Genomic DNA, 22,651 nt, shown 5'->3' with positions numbered 1-22,651 from the left:
CTCCAATGGCATTCTGGACAGGGACACGCTGTACTGTTATTTGCCTGGGTGGAGGGGCTCTGTTCAGGGAGTTATTCGTGGAAACATGGAACTTCAGGGAATTTATCCCTCTCTGTCTTGCCTTCTCTTTCTCCCTTCCCTCTCTCTCTCTCCCCTTTTCTTTCTCCCCCTTTCTCTCCCATTTTCTCTCTCCTTTTCTCCATGTCTTTCCACTCACTCACTCTCTTTCTTCTCTCCCCTCCCTCCTCTCTTCATCTCATCACTTGTTTCCTTCGTGACTGGCCCTCTGTCCTCTCCCCTCTGTTCTCTGTGTAAGATCTGTTGTCAGAAGATGGCGTGTTGCAGATCAGATTTTTGAACCTGTTTACTGCCAAAATCAGTGGCGTGTGTGTGTCTGTGTCTTTGTGTGTGTGTCTGTGTCTTTGTGTGTGTCTGTGTGTGTCTGTGTGTGTGTGTGTGTGTGTGTGTGTGTGTGTGTGGGTGGATCACAGATGAGAGGCCAACAAAAACGACCAATCCTATCAGCAATTATAGTTGAAACCCTGCACTGACCCAATCAGCCTGACAAACACAGGCGCGTCTTCAGCGGCGTCCATCCTGGATGCTATTTAATCAAGATGGCTGCCTGTTGCGGATGTTTTTGCTTTCTTTGCGTGATTACAGCCGTGTCATCTGGAGGGGAAAATGCCACAGAGGACCAAAGGGCTGGACCCTGCCCTGCCCCCCCCCCCCCCCCAGTGGACCTTCAGTGACCTCCCCATGACCACAGTGGCACTGCTGGAGGGAACTGTATGAAGGTCGTGTAATGCAACATGCTGCAGCCTGTGTAGATTTCAGGCTGTACTACTGGGATGAGTTACCTCTGATCCTCCACATACACACACACACACACACACACACACACACGTACACACGTACACAGTCTACAGTCTACGATGCTCAAACTGATTCATGCACATACACACACACGCACACACACACACACACACGCTTGCACATTTGCGCTCATTCACTCCCTGTCCAATTCCAGTTCGCTCTGTCCAATGTCTGGAAAACTAGACCATGGACAACGGCGCTATTGTGGAAAAACAAAAGTTCATGTGGCGTGTGTGTGTGTGTGTGTGTGTGTGTGTGTGTGTGTGTGTGTGTGTGTTTGGGGGCTCCCTCCCTTTACAGATTTGTAGTTATGTAACTGAAAATGTGGAACACACTGTGTCCAGTGAGGCCTTGTCCATTGGTCACTCCAGTGGTGCGTGTGTGAAGCCCGGAGCCTCATTGATCGACACAGAAAAGCATTAGGACAGTCACATGCCGTGTGTCCCTGCTGACCAGAGTTCCTGAGAACACACAGTCTAACATACTCAAACTTACACACACACACACACACACACACATCCCAAAAAGTCTGTCCCTGCTGACTAGAGTTCCTGAAAACACACATTCTATCATACTCAAACTAAAAAAAAAACATACACACACACACACACACACACACATCCCAAAGGCTGTCCCTGCTGACTAGAGTTCCTGAAAACATCACTCACGCCTCTTCTGCTGACATGGACAGCTGAGTGTGTGTGACCCCACCCTTAGAGTCCTGTGTCTCTGCTGTCCTAGGGCCGTCCTGCAGCCTCACCCAGTCACACATCATGGTGTCCACATTATCTGACTGATTTGATTTGATTTGATTTGATTGGCCAGATCAGGGATGGATTCATTCAGCGAGTGAGTGTGTGTGACTCCTGCACGCTTAGGAAAAAAGATACCGTCACCGTCTAGACCATTTAAGGGGTTCTTCAGCCTCTCATAGAGGAAACCATGAAAGTTCTATGATGGTACTCCCAGAGTTAATCTGAGGAACCCATGGAGAAACACTTTAGGATCTTACTTTAGGTGTTTTTAGGATCTTTAGCGTTACAAGAAGAAACTTTTTCCAGTGCGAGTTCTCCCGTGTTTGTGCAGGAGGGAGAGGGGTTGTCCATACAGATTGTTTAGTGCAGCTGGATCACTCCTCTGTTCATGTCAGCACAAGGGCACATCAGCTACTGGATCACTCCTCTGTTCATGTCAGCACAGGGGCACATCAGCTACTTCTCTTTTCATGCTCTCGTTCTTACTCTCTCTCACACACACACAGAAACGCAGAGACACACACACACACACACACACACACACACACACACACACAGACACACACAGACACACAGACACACAGACACACTCCCACTCACGCACAGAGAAACACAGACCCACACACGCACACATGCGTACACACACACACACACACACACCCTCCTGCGTTCTTCTGTCTCTCTGTCCTCCTGACTGAGCTGTATTGTGTTGGCAGCTCAAAGGTGCCAGAACTCACAGTGTGTGTGTTTGTGTTTCGACGCCCATGCCTGTTTGTGTAACTCCTGGAATACAAACCCCCTGTTGCTAGGCGTGTGTGTGTGTGTGTGTGTGTGTGTGTGTGTGTGTGTGTGCATGCATGCGGTGGGCTCTGATTAAAGTCACTTCCTGTCAGGATCACATTTGGACCTGGGTCGCTCTCAGGCTGCGGGCCCAGTTCTGGTGGCGAGGGTTACTGCCTTACGCCCGGATGCCCCACGGGTCCCTCAGTCACCACACGCTCTTCCTGTTTCAGAGGCGATTGGTGGGAACGAGAGGGGGAGTGTGTGTGTGTGTGTTGAAATACTTAATTTTCTTTTAGTCTTGAACTACTTTTGGTCTTACACAGTTTGTAAATGCGTTGACAACTCACATGCTGAAATGTGTGATGCCAGCAAAGCTTTTAAAATGAAAAGAAAAAGAGAAATGAGAGGGGCGAGAGTGTCAGAGTGTAAAACATGGAAGACAAAGATGGAGGAACAGCTGTTTGTCCCTAGAGCGTGTGTGTGTGTGTGTGTGTGTGTGTGTGTCTCCTCTCCACTTGTAGATTTCTATATTATTCCTGGAAAGGAGAAGCCTCAAAGATCACAATGGCCACAAGAGTTACGGGTTTTGTGTCAGATTCAAAGGTTATCATTGGTGGAGAGGTTTTTCAGATCTTTAAAGACAGATTATTCTTTGTCCTTTGAGTTACTTCACAGCGTAATATAGTCTTCACAGTGCTTATAGGTAGTGTAGTACTGATACTGTATACCAGATTACATTTACCTTTATTCTGACTTTTATAGAGTACATGAATATGTGGATATATAAATGAGTAAATATAGAGTAAATACAAATATTTATGTATGTGTGCACACAATTCACACAATTTATACTAACACCAAAATACACACATAAAATCGTCACAGTGAAGAGAGAGGGACGGAGGAAAAGAAAGAGAGAGGGAGGGATAGAGGGAGGGTGGAAAGAGAGAGCGAGGGAGAGATCTGCGGGTCCATGTCAGAGGCTGGTTTTTCCCTCTTCAGAGGCCACAGCTTTCACCTTTGGAGATGAGGAAAGTGGAGGTGAGGAAGGAGTGGAACGTTCCTTCTGGCATATATTTCCTGTTTTTCGTCTGCTTGTCCTCACTAAACATGGATGCCATTCAAGTGGATGACCCCGAGGCAGGCCTTATAGAGGTCATACAGACTGATTACAGAGGCCAAAGGCCAGGCATTCATATACACATATTTTTTCATATTTGTTTACTGTTGCAGATGCTTGCTTTCCACAGTCTTTAGATATTTACCAATAGTTATAATTTGGTAACTTCTAACTACAAATATTTACTTGTTTGTTAGTAAATATTTAGAAAATAATTCTTAAATATCCTCTGAGTTTTGTATTTTTAGTGTTTAGTAGGGGAGCCATTTGTGTTTGAGAACCTGTTTCCTGCTAGCTTGAGCTTGAGTGTCATGTTGTGCTCAGGTTAGTAGTGGAAGTGTGTGCTGTGCAAGGTGCAGTGTGTGTGCTTGTGCGTGTGTGTGTGTGTGTGTGTGTGTGTGTGCGCAAGGTGCAGTTCAGGACAGAACGGCAGACACACAGCAACCATTTGTGGTAAAGATGATTACGGTTTCTTGAACTCTGAACAACACCTTGTGACTGTGATTGGATTACTCTTCACACGCCAGTGCAGTCACTACAGGGCGACTGGATTTGCCCATTCAGACCCTGTGTGTGTGTGTGTGTGTGTGTGTGTGTGTGTGTGTGTGTGTGTGTGTGTGTGTCCCTGTGTCTCCTCTGAGCTGATGCTGTTGACACGCGGGATGAAACGGGCTTTTCAGGAGCACACACACGGCCTGAAATGGGTGTTCCTAGAGCACACACACACACACACACACAGCATGAAACGGACGCTCCGAGAGCACAATCAGCTCTGTCTGCTCTGAGCGCCGGCTTCCCGACTCCGACCGTGTGAGCGGGAGAGTCCACTGCTCAAGCGGAAAAATCAGCACTGCTCTCGCCCGTATAGGATGAGATAGTGGTGTATAGGAAGGTCTGGGCTGACGTCAGGTTTTCACACACACACACACACACACACATACAAACACACACCCACATACACACAAGTGCGCTCACTGCACCACACACATTCACACACACACACACACACACACACACAAAACACACACATATACACACACACACACACAACCGCACACACACACACACACACACACACACACACACACACACACACATATACACATTGGTTGCTGCACTGGGGGTGTTTATCTAAGAGATGTCAGTGGCATGACACGGGCCTGTGTGTTTGGGGGGGGGGGGGGGGGCAGGATGAGAGATAAGGATCCCCAAGCGCTGCCTGCATAGCTAGCTGAGTGTGTCATCTGAAACAGGGGGCTCACAGCAAGGGGGGCGCAGGCAGAACGCTGCCTTATGTAACCCAATTAGACACGGCGGAGTGAAGGCTCTGCTTCGAGTTACGGCCTTGATGGAGTACAGTTGCCCTGTTCCACTGCGTCTCTGAGTGGCCTTTTCCTCTTGACCACTGTTTGGACAATGCTTTCTAAGACTCTAAGTGGTCTTCACACTGACAGTGTGAGTTTTTGTGTGAGTGTGTGTGTTTGTGTTTGTGTTTGCATTTGTGAGTGTTTCTTGGCCTTGCCCCTATGGTGGTAGCCACAGGATGACAAGGTGTGATGGATCAGGTGGTTTGTGCTGTTGTGAATGTACGTGTATTCGTGTTTGCATGCGCACTTGCTAGAGTCTGTGTGAGTGGTAATTACTGAGGGACTTGGTCAGGTAAGGTAGTATTTATGATGGGTGTGTTTACGTATTTGTGTGTGTGTGTTACACTCAGAGGGATGGGGTGGGTTGGGTAAGGTTGTGTGTGTGTGTGTGTGTGTGTGTGTGTGTGTGTGTGTGTTCGTGTTCCTCCTCACTGAGGGACTGGGTGTGTCAGGTTAGGCCGAGGCTGAAGTCTGGGCTGTCCCCACTGAGGGCTTCCTTTCATTAGAGTGTGTGAAGTGACTCCAGTCCCTCGAGGGGCTCTGGGCAAACACAGACATTTATGGAGGCCGCATGTTTTTCTTTCAGACACACGTACACAAACACAAATGCATGTACACACACCCATTTAGATGCAAAGAAATCGCCACACACACTCGTACAAGCTAGTGTGTGGGGTCCTGATGTTGTTAATGATGTTGTTCACGAAGCTTGGATGCTAAACAGGGTGTTTGATACCAGCTGCGTCTGGAACGCTTCAGGCCTAGACCAGACCAGACCAGACCAGAACTATACCAGACTAGAGCCAGACTAGACTAGACCAGACCAGACTAAACTAGACCAGAACCAGACCTGACTAAAGCTGGACTAGACCAGAACCATACCAGAACCAGACCAGGACCATACCAAACTAGACCAGACTAGAGCCGCACCGCACCGCACCGCACCGCACCGCACCGCACCGCACCGCACCGCACCGCACCGCACCGCACCGCACCGCACCGCACCGCAGCCAGACTTGTCTAAATCCAGGCCAGTGAGTGTAACATCTATAACCAGTTCTTTACCAAAAAACAGCATGTAGGGTGGAGTTTCATTTAAATTAGCATCAGAATGGTGAGGAGGCAGAACACGCTTCATTCTGTGCTCTGAGAGACACATCGCAACTGAATCACTCAGTTGTGCACTTGGTCAGGGTTGGATCGGATCCAGTTAGATACACTCTGTTGTGTGTGTATGCTCATGCTTGTGTGTGTGTGTGTGTGTGTGTGTGTGTGTGTGTGTGTGTGTTTGTTGGCTTTGTTTAACCAGTTAATGGGAAAGAGCATGGTGGTGATTCCACTCCGCAGCTCTTAAGCTTTTCTCCTTTGACTCGCTCTCTCTCTTTCTGCTTTCTCTCACTCTCTCATTCTCCATCTTTTATTCCTGTCTTTGGTGCACTTTCACTGTGGAAACAAGGCGTTTGTGGTTACCTTGGTGATGTAACAAAGGCCTGGGGGGCAGTGGAATGTGGCAGAAGAATGCTGTGGGGGTTCAGGGGAGCAGGAGGGCTGCGATTATCCCCACCAGAGAAAACGATAAGCGCTGGGAAAGGGGAGGTGTGTGTGTGTGTGTGTGTGTGTGTGTGTGTGTGTGTGTGTTAAAGGCAAGTGGTGTAGATGTGGTATGTGGGAACCAAACCAGACTGGAGTTTTATCATCACACACACTCATTCCATGGCCACTCCACTGGGCATTAACTAGTCTCACAGTTCCTTTAAACACAAGCGCACACACATTCAACCAAAGCCTTATGTTTATTGGAAACCTGAGACTGCTGTAAATAACTGAACTGAAGTGGAGTAGAGTGGAGTGTAGTATGGACTGCAGTGGAGTGATTTTAGTGTGTGGGTACTTTTCTGCGTCCAGTGAGTGGGTACTCTTCTGCGTTCAGTGTGTGGGTACTCTTCTGTGTTCAGTGTGTGGGTACTCTTCTGTGTTCAGTGTGTGGGTACTCTTCTGCGTTCAGTGTGTGGGTACTCTTCTGCGTTCAGTGTGGGGTACTCTTCTGCGTTCAGTGTGTGGGTACTCTTCTGCGTTCAGTGTGGGGGTACTCTTCTGCGTTCAGTGTGGGGTACTCTTCTGCGTTCAGTGTGGGGGTACTCTTCTGCGTTCAGTGTGGGGGTACTCTTCTGCGTTCAGTGTGTGGGTACTCTTCTGCGTTCAGTGTGGGGGTACTCTTCTGCGTTCAGTGTGGGGGTACTCTTCTGCGTTCAGTGTGGGGGTACTCTTCTGCGTTCAGTGAGTGGGTATTCTTCTGCGTTCAGTGTGGGGGTACTCTTCTGCGTTCAGTGTGGGGGTACTCTTCTGCGTTCAGTGTGTGGGTACTCTTCTGCGTTCAGTATGGGGGTACTCTTCTGCGTTCAGTGTGTGGGTACTCTTCTGCGTTCAGTATGGGGGTACTCTTCTGCGTTCAGTGTGTGGGTATTCCTCTGTGTTCAGTGTGTGGGTATTCCTCTGTGTTCAGTGTGGGAGTACTCTTCTGCGTTCAGTGTGTGGGTACTCTTCTGCGTTCAGTGTGGGGGTACTCTTCTGCGTTCAGTGAGTGGGTACTCTTCTGCGTTCAGTGTGTGGGTACTCTTCTGCGTTCAGTATGGGGGTACTCTTCTGCGTTCAGTATGGGGGTACTCTTCTGCGTTCAGTGTGTGGGTACTCTTCTGCGTTCAGTATGGGGGTACTCTTCTGCGTTCAGTGTGTGGGTATTCCTCTGTGTTCAGTGTGGGAGTACTCTTCTGCGTTCAGTGTGGGGGTACTCTTCTGCGTTCAGTGTGTGGGTACTTCTCTGCTTGCGTGTGAATTCCGTGCCTGCTAAGGCGGCCAACACTACTCTGGTCTCATCTCCTGTGGACCGGTCCCTCTCTTGTAGATGCCCTTGGACACACGGCCCTTCAGGTTACAATGGAGCTCTCTGTGAGGAGCAAGATGCCACTTCAGTGGGGCTCTCTCTTGTGTGGCTTTGTGTGTATGTGCCTGCGGATTTATACGTTTGTGTGTGTGTGTGTGTCTGTGTGTGTTTGTTTGTGTGTCTGTGTGTGTGTGTGTGTGTGTGTGTGTGTATAGGGGGTTAGTCTTTCATACCCCACATGTAAGATCCCCAGCACTGCCCAGCCTGTGCCCCTCCCTTGCATGGCATGGCTGTGGGCTTAGGACCAGATGCCCGTCCTGGCATTATGCCATCTTATGCATGGAAAGCCCCCAAAGGGGCCTGTGTCTGGGGATACGGGGGGGGGGTCTGGGCATCGGATCTGAGCCGCATCAGAGGCAGATCCGGGCCACGGCCTGGTGCTCTCCTAGGCCGATGATTAGGCAATGCTTGTCACCTGGTCGATTAATAGTCTTGAATTAGTCTTCAACCTTTAGTCACACACGTGCAGGATGTGTGTGTGTGTGTGTGTGTGTGTGTGTGTGTGTGTGTGTGTGTGTGTGTGTGTGTGTGTGTGTGTGTGTGTGTGTGTGTGTGTGTGTGTGTGTGTGTGTGTATATATGTAAAAGGGAGAATACTGCTCTACAGTAAGACTCTGACCTGTTGTGTGTTCCCTGTTGTATTTATAGATGTTTATTTGAGGAACAGATGCAGATTTGACCTCTCATGCATATTCACTAGCCAGACATTTCAACAGTAGCCCACATTTCCCATGAATATCTATTCAACACTGTCTCTGTGTGTGTGTGTGTGTGTGTGTGTGTGTGTCTGTCTGTCTGTCTCTGTGTGTGTGTTTTGTCTATGTTTGATTTTTCTCTGGGCCTTCACTTCACTGGGCCCTAAAATTGAAATACTGACAATTGATAAAAACTAATCAGAAACAAAGGCATTTTATTCATGTAAGCACTATGAGGCCATGGATGTCAAGCTAATGTCATGTCATCCAGCTATTGGTGACAATGTAGGCTATTTGTCCTGGAAGGGGACGTGTTTTGGTGACGATGAAGGCTATTTGTCCTGGAAGGGGACGTGTTTTGGTGACGATGAAGGCTATTTGTCCTGGAAGGGGACGTGTTTTGGTGACGATGAAGGCTATTTGTCCTGGAAGTGGACGTGTTTTGGTGACGATGAAGGCTATTTGTCCTGGAAGTGGACGTGTTTTGGTGACGATGAAGGCTATTTGTCCTGGAAGTGGACGTGTTTTGCAACATGGTGACACTCCCCTCACTACCCACTCCCTCCACTCTTGACAATTTGCCCCTTTTTCATAACACTTTATATTAACTGACACAGAACAGCTGTATATATATTTTTATATTGAAAACATGCTTTACAGGTAGAAGGAAATTCAGCGCAACAGTTGGTACATTAAAGAAGATCCTTTACGTTTTATTATGCCATGGAATATGATTGGCATTTTGTGTTCCTTGGTATTCAAATGCCTGTCATTGGTATTGTGTTGGTAGGCGTTTGAATAACCATCTTTCCTTTGGAAAATTAAGTCATTACACACCTCGAGAGATCCTGTTAGTACTAGATACCATCTGAGTCTGTCTAGGCCATACCCATTCTGAAGTGCCAGTTAGTATGAGTGTAAGACTGACTCCCTCTCTCTCTCTGCTTACAAGGTCTGGTATATAAATCAATATAATGACACTACATTTGTTTGAAGATCAGTGGCATCATTTGTTATGAGATGTTATAATTCACTTTGAGGGAAATCCGATCCCACTTCCTCCAGCAGCTATGAGCTGTCCACATAAGTTGGAGTGCTGGTAGTGATGTGTGTGTGTGTGTGTGTGTGTGTTTGCCTGTGTGTGCTGGTAGTGTTGTGTAATTGATGGCTATGATCAGTAAGTTGGAGTGCTGGTAGTGTGTGTGTGTGTGTGTGTGTGTGTGTGTGTGTGTGTGTGTGTGTGTGTGTGTGTGTGTGTGTGTGTGTGTGTGTGTGTGTGTGTGTGTGTGTGTGTGTGTGTGTGTGTTAGCCTGTGTGTGCTGGTAGTGCTGTGTAATTGATGGCTGTGATCCAGTTATGGGCACTGGTTTCTGCTGCGCCACACTAGAAGGTGACAGTTTTATGTATGAATGAAGTGGCCCTTGGGCAGGTCTGTGTGCCATGTGGTTTTCCTCTTGTATTTTTTGGCAGTGTTTTATTGCGCTAGTCTCAGCCAGCTCGGCCAGCTTTTACTTTCTCTTTCTCTTTTTGTCTCTCTCTCTCTCTGTATGTTGTGTTTTCTGGTGGTATATTGTATTGCCCTCTGCATAATTCTCACCCATCATTCTCTTCTCTTCTTCCCACACACACAGAGAGGAGGTGCAGGAGAACTGTGTTCGCTGGAAGAGAAGGTTCTCCTTCATCTGCAAGATGAGTGCCAGCCCTACCACTGGCATCCTGGACCCGTGTGTCTGCAGAGTGTCTGTGCGAAAGGTAAACCCTGAGACTGCACCACGCAAAATCACTGACAGCTCAATGAATCAACCACTCAAAATCACTGACAGCTCAATGACTCAACCACGCAGAATCATTGCACTCAGTCTGGGGCTCTCAGTCCTACTTACTCCTTGTGCCAACCTGCCCCTGTAGATCCTCTATCTGCCCCTGTTGATCCTCTACCTGCCCCTGTTGATCCTCTACCTGCTCCTGTAGATCTTTTATCTGCCCCTGTTCTGACTGCTAGTTAGCTTAGCTATAGCCCTCGACTACTAGTTGAAGTGAGCCTGTTTAGACACGGTAACATTTTCCAGACTCTTTACACCTCGTGGGACCTGTCTGTTTCTCCCCAGGGCCTCTCGCTCATATCTGTATTTATGTAGACCAACCACCACTACTGGCAGAGATAACAGCTTTCACGCTCGCTCCCCTTTTTACAGCAGACGTCTCCCAGTCTGCCCCCTGCCCCTCTCTTATCTCTGTGGCCCTTAAAGTGGCTTTAAAGATTGACGCTTGATGTTTTCTGTCACGGTTCCCTCCCACCTACGGGGCCAGATTTTAGTGTTCTCCTAGCTTTAGCTTTCTTTCCAGTCCTCAGAACATCGTTACCCAGATTGTGTGTGTGTGTGTGTGTGTGTGTGTGTGTGTGTGTGTGTGTGTGTGTGTGTGTGTGTGTGTGTGTGTGTGTGTGTGTGTGTGTGTGTTTCCTTGTACCCCTGATTTGATCTGCTCTTCCTTGTTTTCTTTACAGGAGCTGAAGGGAGGAAAGGCATATGTAAAGGTAAGAAGGAATTCTTTCACACCACACACACTCACATACACTCTCTAACTCTACACACCACCAAACACATAAAGCCTAAGTTTCCCCATCACGGGATCAACACATATATACAGACATACTCGCATATAAACACAAACACCACTGTCCTCGGCTGATGACACAGACAGAGGCAACTGTGTTCTGATGATGACACACACACACACACACACACAGCACTCTCTTCAGATGATGACACACACACACACACACACACACACACACACACACACACACACTCTTCGGATGATCCTCAACAGCTTTCCTCTCCCCCACACACATCTTTGTCACCATGTAAGCACCCTTCAGCCCAGCTCCCTTACAGGGCCTCTGTATGTTCTCTGCCTGACCTCCAGTAGCCTGAGTGCTTCCTTGCTCCCTGGGATCCCTGCAGTTTCCACCTCCACTCTCCTCCTGGCACATCTTATATAAGTCTGTGGAGTTTGTAAACAACAAGCGGCCATCAGCTGGTCAGTCATATGATTCAAACAAACATCACAGTTATCACAAGTCACAACTAATCACATGACCCACACACTCACTGTTTACAGAGATGTGACCGCTATGAACTCTAACATGGCCTACAGAAGCCCATGACTGGGAGTGAGGTAAAGACTACAGGTATAGTCTACTAAAGACTAGCGGTATAATCTACTAAAGACTAACAGCATTGTCTACTAAAGACTAACGGTATAGTCTTCTAAGCACTAATGTTATAGTCTACTAATGACTAACAGTATAGTCTACTAAAGGCTAATGGTAAAGTCTGCTAAAGGCTAATGGTATAGTCCACTGTGAGCGGGGCCTCCATTAGCACCTTTGGGTGTGTGCAAAAGCACAATGGCAGAGAAAGCTAGGATATGCGCTCTCTGACATTCTTTTTTTCTTTTTTTTTTTAAACAATGTATGTATTGATTTTCAGTTTGCAATTGAAATTTGAAATTGAATAACAACAGAACAATACACAGCAAACTTTTTCACCCTGTTCCCCCACCCATAATAATAAAGTAACTAAATAATAGTTAAATTAAAAACAGATAATAAAAAGAAACATAAAAGTATACTTTACAAACTGAATAATGGGTGTTTTTTTTTGTTGTTTTTCCTACTAGTCAATGTACATAATCAGATAGTTGTCCTACTCCCCCAGAGCCTGTTCTTGCTGAAGCAAGTTACCAACATTAGTATTATGCCTTAAGAAGTACCTAAAAAGTCCCCAGATATTATCAAAAACATTTTGTTTACGTCTAACAATATACATTATCTTTTACATTGACATGTTTGAGGCCATTTCTTTAACCCACATACCAATTCTTGGGCCATCAACACTTTTCCAATTACTCTCTGACATTCTTACTCTTGAGTATGGACTCTGTCCCTTGTTTCCTTCACCGGCCATCCAAGTTTAGATTTCCTTGGGCTAAATATACCATAACCTCCTTAGGAGCTGGCTTCCTTAAGTGCTGGCATCTGCAGGCGGCGAGGTGTCTGAGTATCGGGGCCACTGTGAGAAACACAGGGGCCGGTTGAGTCAACAGCCAGGAACATCCAGGAACAGCCAGGAACTGACTAATACCGCACAAGCTATTACAAGATACGGGACAGAACGTAACACTCTCTGGTCTTTGAAGTGTATGTTTAGGAGTGTGTGTGTGTGTGTGTGTGTGTGTGAGTGTATACACAATGTTTTGAGTTTTATCAGTCTTCTTGTGTCTCTTTATCGTCGTGCTGAACAGGGTTACAATTACATTGTGTCAACATTTCCCCTGGAATACCTTAGTGAGGTTTGAGGCCTGCCTGATGGCGAGCCTGGCTTTGATTTTAATAAGGAGGGCTTGAGTGTTTTTCTCAGGGCTTTGGGGGAAAGGAAATGAGGGCTTTTGCTGCATGGCCTTGGCCTGTGTTGCCAAGTTTGGGGAGTACTGCTTGGAGGAGATGCTTTGGAATGCAACGGCCTGTCAGCGCCCCAAACCCCGCCAGTCCTTCTCAACCTCACCTGTTTAACACACACACACACACACACACACACACACACACACACACACACACACACACACACACACACACACACACACACACACACCAAATGTGTCTATAAAACTGAGATGGATATAAATATGAGCAAGAACTGTGATGCATCTGTCACCACAGGGTCACTGATAGGCTGGCCCTCACTGGTAGAGTCACTGATTGGCTGGCCCTCAGTGGTAGAGTTGGTGTGTATTCTCTGCTGCACTCCTCAATCACATGTCATTTCCCTAGTGGGACTCAGTTTCTCAGCCAGGGGACAATACAATGTCTTTATTTAGTCACTCGTTGAAATCATATTATAGAGTGAAAGTAAGATCTCGCCCAGCTGGTCAGTCCTGTTTAAACTGCGTTCACATTCTCTGGCAAAGTGTTGCACATGCCATTCATTGTCTGCTTCCCAGAAATATCAGGAATTTCTAAGCTTGTTATATTTCAATATTCTGAATGTTTAACATGCTTGGTTTTCATTATGGAAACTCCAGTTGATTTAGGGTTGTTCCTCCAGCTCTTCTCCGAAGCTTATGTAATAGATGCTTTGCATGAAATTTCCCTGGAAAAAGTTCACAGAAAGTACACAGTAAAGTGCTGTTGTGTTAGAAGTCAACAGTTCTGTTTTCTAGACACTGTGCATTGGAGCAGGAAACGGAGGTCATTGAGTTTAAACAGAGAGGATGTCGTTGTTTCTCCCTCCCAAACACTCTTTTCCAGTGTCGTCTCTGGGAGGAAGAGCCTTGTTCCTGTGAGTCAGCAAACGGACCTGTTTGCTCCAGCGCACGAAGTGCACTTGGAGTGCAGCAGTGTACTTGGAGTGCAGCAGTGTACTTGGAGTGCAGCAGTGTACTTGGAGTGCTAGGAGTGTACTTGGAGTGCAGCAGTGTACTTGGAGTGCAGCAGTGTACTTGGAGTGCAGCAGTGTACTTGGAGTGCTAGGAGTGGAGAAGTGCACTTAGGGTGCAGCAGTGTACTTGGAGTGCCAGGAGTGGAGAAGTGCACTTAGGGCCGTTAACGTATGAGGAGTGGAAGTTTGTCCCATGAAAGAATAAGGACAGAACACACACTGCCTTAACCTGATATGTTACGCACAGGAGAAAGCACATACCTGAACACATCCCTAAGTACAGGCCGTTGTGGAAGCCAATAAATGGTGTGTTTGAAATGCTAGATCTCACCTATAGAGAGCAGTGCTCTGCTGACCTCCTCTCTCTTTCTCAAGTCTTCTCTTCAACAGATTAATTCATTTAGAATATACGTATATGTCAATATTACCTAGGGTAAATGAGTAGCTTGCTGGAATTGAAATAATCCGTTACTTACAAACTCTGTTTCTGATTAGATGTATGGTGTAAGATGAGGTGTAAACCTATAAATGTCTGTGGAATTGCAGGTTTGTCTCCTGTTGTTCTTGATCACACAATCGCTCAAGTAGTGATCTCTTAATGTTTCCTGAAGTTGCTGCTACTGAAATTCCCTTCAAGGAACTAATGGCGACTTGAGGCTGTGTGCCATGTAGTCAGCTTTAGTAGTAAACTTATCCATGTAAAGAGGAAAGCGATATATGGACAGCAGTCCCCCCAGTGCCCTGTGGGCATTCACACGGACGATCTCTGTGGGCATTCACACGGACGATCTCTGTGGGCATTCACACGGACGATTTCTTGTTCTTCCTCTTTTAGCTGCTTCTCTTCAGGCTTTCATTGTAAAAGGACAGTGTGTGAAAGTTTTTTTCTTTCTCTCTCTCTCTCTCTCTCTCTCTTTATCCCTCTCTCTCTCCTCTCACCTCCACTCTCTCTCTCTCTCCTCTCACCTCCCCCCTCTCTCTCTCTCTCTCTCTCTCTCTCTCTCTCTCTCTCTCTCTCTCAGCTGGGCTTTGCAGATCTGAACATGGCAGAGTTTGCTGGATCAGGCTCCATTGCGCGCTGCTGTCTGCTGGAGGGCTACGACACCAAGAACACCCGACAGGACAACTCCATACTGAAGGTGTGGAAACACACACACACACACACACACACACACACACACAAACTGATAGACTGACAGGACCACTCAATGCTAAAGGGGAGGGAAGGGACTGCCTCCCACACAGACAGAAATCAGTCATGCTGACAGAGAGGCTGATAAAGACATGCACCCAGGCGGCCAGGCCAGGCCAGCTGCTTTACAGTTCACTGCTAGCTGCACACATCTGTCTCTGTATGGTGTGGAGAACAGACGAGCAAATGATTTATATTGGTGCCCTCATATAGACACACTGGTCATACTGATACTGTTTAATGAGAAAGGGAGACTTGTTACTCCGTTTAAATTGGATTCAGAAATACTTTTCAGTCTATTAACGTTTGTTTTACTTCTCACTCATGTCCTGTCAAATGCTATGTCCTGTTTTTTTTGGTTTCATTAGGTGACCATTGGGATGACCCTTTTGTCTGGGGATCCATGTTTTAAGACGTGAGTATTCTCCCTTTGCTCATCTGTGATGTAAATTGAACCTGTAGCTCCCCCTATTGGACAGCTATGGTCATGGCATGTTAGCCTGTGAGTGGTTCTCAATCAGTTGCAGTGGGATAATCAGCCCTGCCTTTGTTTTTGAAACGTCCGTCTCATTTGAGCTTGTGTATTGATCCATCGAAAACAAAAGTTCTCTTCATGGTCTTTGTACTCCTAATTATTGATTCATTATTGAATTATTGATCTCTCGGCCAGACCTCCCAGCACGGCGAAGTCAATTGTGGTGGCGGGCCGAGACACCTCCCTGCAGCTGGACTGTAAGGGGGAGGGGACTGCTCCTGAGGTGCCGTCCCGCCTCACCAAGCAACGCCCCTCAGTGCTGAGCACAGGTATGGGTCGTCATGGAGATGAAAGCTGCACTTAAACCTCTAGTTGTGCCGAATCTGCGTGCTGCACTTAACCCTCTAGTTGTGCCGTAACTGCGTCTGTTGTGGATGTGTGTTGTAATCGTTAATCTTCTGTGTTGCCTGTGTAGTGTGTTCTAAACACTTATGTTGTGTGTGTGTGTGTGTGTGTGGTGTGTGTGTGGTGTGTGTGTGGTGTGTGGTGTGTGTGTGTGTGTGTGTGTGTGTGTGTGTGTGTGTGTGTGTGTGTGTGTGTGTGTGTGTGTGTGTGTGTGTGTGTGTGTGTGTGTGTGTGTGTGTGTGTGTGTGTGCGTCTCTCTGACTCTTATGCTGTTTGTGTCGCAGGTCTGCCGGAAGAGGGTGAGCAGAGTGCATCTAGCCCAGATGAGTCCTTCCACACAGGCCACTCCAGAAACTCCAGCTACGCAAGCCAGCAGAGCAAGCTGTCTGGTCAGTGTGTGTGTGTGTGTGTTTGTGTGTGTGTGTGTGCGCGCGCTATTGTGTTTAGTGAATAGAAGAGAGTAAGAGTATTCTGAGTCAGTCATTGTGTGTGTGTGTGTGTGCGTGTGCGTGTGCGCGTGTGCGTGTGTGCGTGTGTGTGTGTGTTTGCGTAGGCACCAGTTCATGTTTGTTTAGTCTGTTTACCCATTGTTACGATAAAGGAAATGGTGTTTCCTTACTGGCCAGCTCACCTGTGCCCTAGATATTATATCCCTTCACATTCTGCTGCATCTGTTGGCTGGATGTTTATATTGCTCAGCATATACTCTCCATGCACTCCATATAAACTAATGATCTCATATATACTCCATATAAAGTAATTATGTGACATATACTCCGTATAAACTAATTATCTCATATATACTCCATATAAACGAATTATCTCATATTTACGCCAAATAAACTAATTATCTCATATATACTCCATATAATCTAATTATCTCATATATACTCCATATAAACGAATTGGCCCATTAGAAGCGTCTTCTACTCTGAGTGAGGAATCACTGTAGTATGCGTGCGGGAGAGGAGGCTTGAGAGTCTGTACTGAGTCCTCACCACCACACTACAGTGATTCCTCACTGTAAACTCAATCTCAAATTCCTAAACTCAAATTAGCTATTGACAGTGACAGATATTTTGACCAGCGGTGCCCAAACTTTTGCATGCCACTATATGTGTGGAGAGCAAATGTATTTCATTTATATATTTGCTTATTTATATGTTCCTATATTTGTGTGTGTTAAAGTGTGTGTGTGTGTGTGTGTGTTTGTGTCCCTCCCTCAATAGGTTACAGCACAGAACACTCCTGCTCGTCCAGCTTGTCTGATCTGACCCATCGCAGGAACACCTCCACAGGGAGCAGCGCTTCTGGGGGGTTCAGTGTCACTGCAGACCCCCCCTCTGAAGGGGACCTCCGCCCTGAGAGACCCCCACGCCCCCCACGCCCTGTCCTGCCTAGTAACAGGCCCCCCAGGTAAGAACAAAAGCTCCTTTGCCATAGAGTAGTCAATTGTACCTTAACAAATTGACTTGGTACCCAAAATGATTAAGAAACAAAAATGCTTGGATTAATGTTTTGCTCAAAAATAGTCCAGTGTAGTGACCAGAGCATTACATAGTTCAGTGAAACTGACTGACACATCAAAAGGTGGATCTGAATCACAGCTGATCCCGGAGTAATGGTCAGCTGAGCATGGGTGTGCAAGATCATTATTGAAACTAAGCACCCAGTCGACACGGTTTTGCCATTGACTTTGCCTGTTGGTGAGCAGTGGTTCTGAGATGGTGTTTGCCGTGTGTCTCCAGGAGGAAGCAGGACTCCGTGGAGAGCCACCACTCCTGGGTGAGCGACACACGCATGGATGCTGATGACATCGTGGACAAGATTGTTCAGAGTCAGAACTTTGCTGACATCAGCAACATGGAAGGTAGGTCGAGCACTCCCCCCCCACCATCTGGCTGAAGACCACTCTACTGGGAGACAGTGGTAGTCATGGTGATCAGCATCTGCTTCACTGTAATGATGGTCTCCATCACATAATCTCTCACTACAGACAGTAAAATTTTGCCAGAGATTTACTTCAATTTGGAAGTATGGCTGATACACACTTAGTAATTTAGTGTAGAATACCTAAAGTAGCTGCCAAGGTAGTGTTTGTGTTTTGGTCAAGGTGTCTTAAATTCACTTCCCGCGTTTCTCTTATTCTGCATTTCTCAGACAGCAACCTGAGGCTGTTTGTCAGCCGGGACGGCACCACGGCCCTGAGCGGCATCCAGCTGGGCAACAGGTAAGGGAGCGACCTGAGAACAGAGCCTTCAGCAGCAGCCTATGTATGAACACCAGGAGGGCCAATACATAAGACACACTGGAGAATGAAGTGCTAAATTCATCAGATCTTTCTGATTCATCAGATGATCTTTTTGATTGATGCAGAAATGTTTTGGAGTGAGTTTCCATGACGTTTTGGAATGAGTTTCCATGACGTTTCCATGCTGACGCTAAGGTTCTGCTCTTGTTTCTCTGTTCTGTGCAGGGTGACGGCTGGAGTGTATGAGCCTGTGGTGATCGAGAGTCATTAGGCTCTAGAGGGTCCGGTTAAGTCGCTGAGAAATGCCACATAACACCGACCCCTCCTGGACCCGAGCCTGTCTGTCTGAATGGCTGTACTTACGTCTGTCTGTCTGTCTGTCTGTCTGTCTGTCTGTCTGTCTGTCTGTCTGAGTAGTGGTTTTTCAGTCCACTGTTGCACCACTGTCCAAACCACTCCTTGTTATCCCAGAGGACGTTCCCCCTCATTGCGGGGGGTTTGTCGCTGTGGCCCCTAAACCCTGAGCACTAATGTTAATGAAGGCCCTCTAGGGGGCGCTGTCGACCCTAAACCCTGAGCACTAATGTTATGAAGGCACTCTAAGGGGCGCTGCAGAGCAGAGCTCCTCTACAGACTGGACTGAGGCCTGGACTGGATCTACAGGCCACGCTTGTGTTAAACGTAAACATTAAAAATCCTGTTGAGCCCATGATGCTCCCCATTACCATTACCATTGAAACCTTGGATGCAGACCCTGAGGGAGACATTTCTCAGACCCAAACTCCCAATGGCCACCGCTGTCATAACCCCTTTATGAAGCTTCACAGGTTCATTACCTGTGTAGCCCTGTTTGTCTCACCGTTTCTATGTGAAGCCCTCTGCCCATGTTGATGTGATTTCATTTGTAGGTATTGACTCGTGGTGCACTGGGTAATTACTGTGTATTGTGTGGTGATGTTGGTGTCTGGTGGAGGTATTGGTTTGTTAGTGTTGTGTCACTGGTAATGATTGACAGGTGGGGTGTTAACTACATTTACATTTACATTTACATTTAGTCATTTAGCAGACGCTTTTGTCCAAAGCGACGTACAAGGGAGAGAACAGTCAAGCTATAAGCAATAAAAACCTGGTGTAACAATAAATACTACTTTACATAAGAATAGAAAAACGACATAGAAAGAAAAAGAAGTGCAGGAATCTAACTGCTGAAGTGCAAGTTAAGCACTAGTCAAGGTGCCAGTTAGGAAGCCATATGTTGAGCCATAGTTGAGTAGTGGATGGATGTGAGGAGTCATGGCGTTTGTCTACATGTTTGTTTTCCTGGAGTGTCGGCTGGTCCGACAGCTGTGAGTGGAAACCAGACATGGCCACACACTGGCTCTTTTTGTCTCTTGTTATGTTGTAGTATGGTCTGTAATTGATCTCTCTCTCTTGTTATTTTATAATATGGTCTGTCATTGATCTCTCTTTCTCTCTCGGAGTTGCTAACATGCTAACTCTGTTGTAACATAAAACAGAGTTGCTCCTCTCAAAGCCACACCCTCTCTCCATCCATGTTATTTCCTCAAGAGGTCATTTCCCCATTTAAAGTAGCAGGACAGGAGTCACTGGACTGGGGCAGATTGACTTGACTAGACTAAAGTAGACTACACTAGACTAGACTACACTCTCGAATAGAAAGGAAAGCAGGGCCTGAAGGGTTCTTCAGCTTTTCCACACATGAGAACCAGAACCTCTCTAGGTTCTCCCCTCAATCCTCCAAACCTTCCTCATGGGCTTGTGGTTGTGAGTGAAATCTTTAACAGGTGGTACAGTAGCCAAAGAACCCTGAAGGACATCCAAAAGGTTACATGTGGAAACATCAAACATGGGATCCAACATCAAACCTTTCAAATATTTTGCACTTTGCAAAGAACCCCTAGGGGTTCTGAAAAGCACCTCCTTCTAGAGATTTTAGTTTTATTTAATATTCCACCACCCAGACAGCATCTAACTGGGGCAGAGACAGCCTGCATCCACGCCGGACCGGGCCACATCTGTGCCGGACCTGGACCACATCCGTGCCGGATCATCCATGTCCATACTGCTGTAACGCTAACATTTATGCTTCATCTGTGAGCTGAGAGCCTTTCCTCACAGTCTGTAAAGCCAGTGGCTGGTCCATCTGTGCTTTGCCCTCTTTGAGATCGCTTTCAGCAGCTGTTGTCTGTGTGTTCATCGTGTCCAGTGATTTTGATGTGCTTTGTTTTTGAATGCATATTTGTGTTGGTTTCATGGTCCTTCTTATTTCTTTCTTCTTTGTCATAGCTGGTATTAAAGTAATTGGTCCTTTAGCTTGTTATTAATCCTGAGATTTGAAGAGACTCTGCTGCCTACTGAACACGTGCAGTGAGTCCGAGGGGGTTGTCTTTGTCCCTGACTGAACATCCTGTCTTTGATCCTGTTTCCTTTCGTGGGCATCCCCCCCCCCTAGTCGACATGACTATCTCTGATAGTAACCTGATAAGCCAGCACTTCTGAAGGAGATGCCCATTATGTTTGTGCCAACCTAGAGGTCTGTGACACTGATTGTGCCAAAACTGTGACCGCTGTATGACTCAACGAGTCGCATCTCTTTCTGACTCAGCGTTTTTAAATGAAGAAATTGTTTGTTTTTCTGCCAAACCAGCTGGCTGGTTGATACTGTTTTATGTGTTTGTTTCTGTACTACAGGTTAACACTACTCTTCAAAACCAGGTTTACAGCCAACCTATGTGGTGGTGATGGTGTTAGATGTTATTTTGATGTTCTTGAATGAATGAATTTAGTGTTTCTCATCTGTGCCAACTTGTGGCTAGTCATACTCTGGTCATAATATGGAGCTGTTGAAATGGACTGATTTCCTGAGAGATTTTTATAAAGCTACACTTTAATTAAGCTAGTCTTACAGGCACAAGGTCCTTCCTTTTAACTCCTTAACTGTGGTCCGCATTAGCCATCCTGACTGCCTCCCGACACCTCGTCAGTGAAGATAAGTTTGAAGGAGTAGACATTGAGACGGAATGGATATATCCAGATGTCTGGGACCAATGAGATTGAGTCCTGATGTTCTGCAAAGAGTTCCGGACTCTGCTGAAGGTCTCACTTCCACTCTGTAGAATTCTCTGTCGCTCAACAGATTTGGCCGATTTTATTTTCAAATGGTCCTCTGTGTCTGTTGTACACGGTCGCTGATGTCAACCCAGTTCATTTTCATAGCTTACAAATGGAGGGCCACTCTCAGGTAATATGAAGTTCATTTCAACCGCACAGAAAACCTGCTAAACATTCAGATCTTTTAGAGTTCTAATTCTTCATAGAAAGAAACAAGTGCTTTGCACCGAAGTCATATATCCCATTACATAAGCTAACATTGTCTCATATTTTAGTACGGTAACTTATGGACGCAGATTTTTATCATTTTAACAAAATTCATATATATTTTACAATAAATCTGTAGCTAACTATTTTTGTGAATTCTAAGAAATAAAATGTAATCAGTGAAATAAATGTAAGTATTTTGTCATGTGTTTCCTTTAACTGGTGGTCATACACTATGGTGTTAATATGGAAGAAAAGCTACAACTGGACACATACACATACACTCTCACACACTCATCAGATCTGCACACGCACATGCACACATTCATTCGAGTACCTTTTTTTTAAATGCCTTAATTTGTGCCATCTGCTCTCTCTCACACCAACACTCTCCCTAAGATATGCATATAAACACACACACATTAATTAGAGTGTGTCCTCCCTTATGCTCACCATATGCTAACAGCCTTTGAAACTAGTAAGAGACCTCCCTATAGTCTCCTCCATGGCTACCTGCAGAGATCCTCCTGTACCTGCTCCTGTACCATTTCCTGCTTCCTAATTGGTGCTGGAGAGAGCACACCTATTGGTTGTTGACAAATCACTAGTCGCATAGAGTCTAGACAAAAGGTTTAGGATTATATTAAATATTATATATTATATTAAACAGGGTTCATTTTATCAGAAGGTCAAGACGACAAACAGACTGACTTAAGACAGTTTGGATGACCACCTTCGACCAAGATCGAGACGACAGGAGAACGCCACAACTCTAGCAAATCTCTCATGGTTTTATTCCGACATTGGAAATGTGCATCAGTGAAATCACTTGAAAAGGCATTAGAGGGCAGTGTTTCCAGCTTGCTCTCTGTCTGTCTCTCTCACCCATACATACTCCACACCCCCCCCCCCCCTCACACACACACACACACACACACACACACACACACACTCTCACACTAGCGTGTCCTCCCTCATTGAGTAGTGTCTGGTCCGGCGGCGAGTGACGGGC

At 46.4% G+C, this 22,651-nt stretch overlaps 1 pseudogene; it reads left to right on the top strand.

The window, feature by feature from the left end:
* The first annotated feature begins 3,440 nt into the window (after positions 1 to 3,440).
* LOC105891604 lies at positions 3,441 to 21,833 on the top strand (annotated as a pseudogene).
* The last annotated feature ends 818 nt before the right edge of the window (positions 21,834 to 22,651 follow it).

This window comes from Clupea harengus, chromosome 7, assembly GCF_900700415.2.
Source record: "Clupea harengus chromosome 7, Ch_v2.0.2, whole genome shotgun sequence".
Lineage (NCBI taxonomy): Eukaryota > Metazoa > Chordata > Actinopteri > Clupeiformes > Clupeidae > Clupea > Clupea harengus.
Note: the sequence above shows the minus strand (reverse complement) of the source record. Positions and strands in the feature narration are given on the sequence as shown.